The 3,717-nt window shown below is 38.5% G+C and overlaps 1 pseudogene; it reads right to left on the reverse strand.

The window, feature by feature from the left end:
* Positions 1 to 2,337: 2,337 nt before the first annotated feature.
* Positions 2,338 to 3,253, reverse strand: LOC103291531 (deubiquitinase OTUD6B-like; annotated as a pseudogene).
* Positions 3,254 to 3,717: the final 464 nt, after the last annotated feature.

The following is a 3,717-nucleotide window of genomic DNA, read 5'->3' on the forward strand; positions in this document are numbered from 1 at the left end:
CCCCTTGAGTGTTCTAACGCCACTTCTTCAAAATAGACTCGCCCAGGCCGAAAACCGACTTCTGCGCATGGGCCACGAAGTTTCGATCGCACTGTACGTGCGCACCCACACATGGTATTTTGTGGAAGAGCCACACTCAAGGGGCCAATGAGCCGCATGTGGCTCGCGAGCCGCGGTTTGCCGACCACTGTTCTAGGGGATCAGTTGCTCTCCCTTATCTTTCTCTCATGGCATCTCAGATTCTCTTTGCAAGTCTTTCCCATTCTCTTTTTCCTGCTAACTTGTTTCTCTGGCTTATCCGTAGTTTCTGATTTTACACCATGTCAAATGCCGTTGGCAGGGGGTTCACTTCAACATCACTCAGGAATCTCGGCTGATGGAGACTCCATCTCAATAGTGTGCTTCTTCAGTCACTGTGACAGTGGGAAGGCAACATGGAGAACTGTGCAATGGCACTTGCTCTTAAAAGATCTGCCCAGAAATGATACATGCTATAGCTGTTCACATTTCACTGGCCATAGTCACAACTAACTCCAAAGTGAGAAGGGAAGAGCAATCCTACCAATATCCAGGAAGAGAACTGGAATATTTGTGAACAATTCCTGTGATTCCCTCAACAACATGTTTGTGTGCTCACTTAAACTTCTTGTAAATGTGGATTAAATTGAAAGTTACGTTCCTGAAATTTTTTTCTTTTTTTTTAAATTAAGACATGTCAGCATGTTTATTGCATAAAATTATACAAATGAGCACATAGCCACAAAACACATGCATCATGCTCCATTAAAAGCCAGTTGAAAGTTGAGAGGTATCAGTTTAGCAAATTCTCTGTTGAGGCAAAATAGCAAGTAAAAAGGCTTTTTTTTAATCCTAAAAAAATGAAGCAAAAAGAAGATCTTGTGAGACAAATTGGAAAAGAGGAAGAATCTGAAGTAAACTTGGCCTTAGACCATGTTACATGCTACTCCTTCAGCTTGTACAAATTAAGGAATAAGAGGTCACAAACTGTTTCTTAGTGGGAAAAACAACAAGGAAAGCAAAGCAGCTGAGTGGTGAAGAAAACACAACAAAGAATATAAAAATCTATACTTATGAAAATAATCAAGAAATCATGCTACTAATCCAATTCTGAAGTTTAAGAAACATCAAGTAACCCTGGCTGGCATGGCTTGGTTGGAGCTTTGGCCCGCTCACGGAAGGGTCAATGGTTTGATTCTCGATCAAGGGCACGGGCACGTACTTGGGATGCAGGTCCCATCCCTGCCCCTGGTCGTGGAGTGTGTGGGAGGCAACCAATCAATGTGTCTCTTTCACATTAATGTTTCTCTCTCTCTCTCTCTCTCTCTCTCTCTCTCTCCCCCCTCCCTTCCATTTTTTTTTTTTTTTTAATCAATGGAGAAAAGTAGCCTTGGTTGAGGATTAAGAAAAAAAAGAAGAAAGAAACAGCAAGTACTAGCAAATGACTTAGACATATTAATCTGTTGTGTCTTTTTAAATTACACAAATAAAAGGCTACTCTCTAATTCTTTAGGGGTTTAAATCTGATAGGGAACACCTATTTACCTTTGAATTGGTCTCATTTCTTAAAACAACTGATTCCCATCTGAAAAAATATTTTAAAATTCTTAACCATTAAAGCAAGCTTCTTAGCTACACTTTGAGGTGGTTATATAAAAGCTTCACAGCATTAATCTCACTAATACCAAGGTTACTGCAATCAAATTTATTTATAAGCATTAATTAAATTTGCTGTCACCATCCCCACATTATTGTAATGACAAAGAGACTGAGTCATTTCATTTCTTCAAGAATAATTACATTTACTGAAAGCTTTTAGTAAAACATTTATGATTTATTTCAATAGAATATTCAGGATCCTATATTAATAAAAATATAAGCAAATAGCGTTGCATCTTGGCCTATAAATGATGTTCTCCCCAGTGGACTTATAAGTATTTTTAAAATACCATTAAGGGAATACTGGTTAAAGTTTATCTTTGACACATTTTTTTTTTAAATATATTTTATTGATTTTTTACAGAGAGGAAGAGAGAGGGATAGAGAGCCAGAAACATCGATGAGAGAGAAACATCGATCAGCTGCCTCTTGCACACCCGCTACAGGGGATGTGCCCGCAACCAAGGTACATGCCTTGACCGGAATCGAACCCAGGACCCTTGAGTCCGCGGGCCGACGCTCTATCCACTGAGCCAAACCGGTTTCGGCTCTGACACATTTTTAAAAGCCTGTTAGCAGCTTTGCCATAAAACTGATTTAAGGCAGTTGTGTTTTTCAGTAACATTTAGAATAATCCAGCACTTAGTATGAATACTCTTATCAGCACACTATACTAAAACATAATTGTGCAACATTTTGTAAACTAGCTGCAATTTCAATAGCTCTGTTCACCAACCATGTAACAGAATTATATGTTCTCCTAAACTGTATGCATGTCTTATATATACAAGTATTATGTTGTTGTTTTTTATATTCTTCACCAATTACAACAGAAGGAGAATCTGCCTGTATTATCTCTATTGGTGTATGTAAAATATGAGACAGGGTTCTTAGCTCAAGCTGACCTCCCCATGTAGCTGCATTTATAATGTAATCACAGTACTTTCCAAACTCTTTGGAGACTACATATTTCCGGTATTAGCGTTTGTTAAAAGTGGCAGGAAGTCTTCCACTTGGCTTTGCATATATTTAACAGTTTGACTTGTTGTTTTTTTAATATATTTTATTGATTTTTTTACAAAGAGGAAGGGAGAGGGAGAGTTAGAAACATCAATGAGAGAGAAACATCGATCAGCTGCCTCCTGCACACTCCCTACTGGGTATGTGCCCGCAACCAAGGTACATGCCCTTGACCGGAATCAAACCTGGGACCCTTCAGTCCACAGGTTGATGCTCTATCCACTGAGCCAAACCGGTGAGGGCAGCAGTTTGACTTCTTAAGGCAGCTACAGTAAGAGGGCATTCCTGTCCTTTCAGTTGTTCTTCAATGGCTCTATACACAATGGCCATCAGATGGAATCTGTTCGATTTCCAACTATCTAGCTGCCAATATTTGAGCAAGTTTTCCACTTTCCACATATCTAGCTCCAGATAAGTTCTCAGTTTCAGCTTCAGCTATCCTTTCTTTTCACTCCTTTTCCACTGCAATTTTTTTGTCTGGTCTCTTTTGTACTCTTTATATCTGAGGGAGACTGAAAGCTGAAAACCTTCCTGAGGCTTGAACATCACACAACATACTTCTGCCTCATTCTATTGGTTGAAGAAAGTCACCGGGCCAATCAGGGAAAGAATCTACCTCTTAATGGGAGAAGTGACAAGGTCATAGGGACACGGCACAGGATAGGAAGAATTAGAGCCATCTTTGCAAACACTTTATCACACAGAACTCATTTTAAAATGCCTCCTTTATTTAGTGTTCTTAAAAGTAAATTTATATATTGTATATTTGCCATCTAAAACATGTTTCCTAAAGAAATAATGGGAAAACTCCAATATATACCTACATAGCACTCTACAGCTTTTAAAGTTCATCACAAATATCTCATTTGATAATTCATTCAACAAATTTCTTTTGTGTGTTGATTATGTGCCAAGCACATTAATATACTCTGGGGTACAAGTTATATATGATCCTTTCCCTCAAAAACCTTACAGTCTATGGAAGGAAAAAAATATATTTAATAGGTAATAACAATCAAG

Source organism: Eptesicus fuscus, chromosome 16, assembly GCF_027574615.1.
Source record: "Eptesicus fuscus isolate TK198812 chromosome 16, DD_ASM_mEF_20220401, whole genome shotgun sequence".
Classification (NCBI taxonomy): domain Eukaryota; kingdom Metazoa; phylum Chordata; class Mammalia; order Chiroptera; family Vespertilionidae; genus Eptesicus; species Eptesicus fuscus.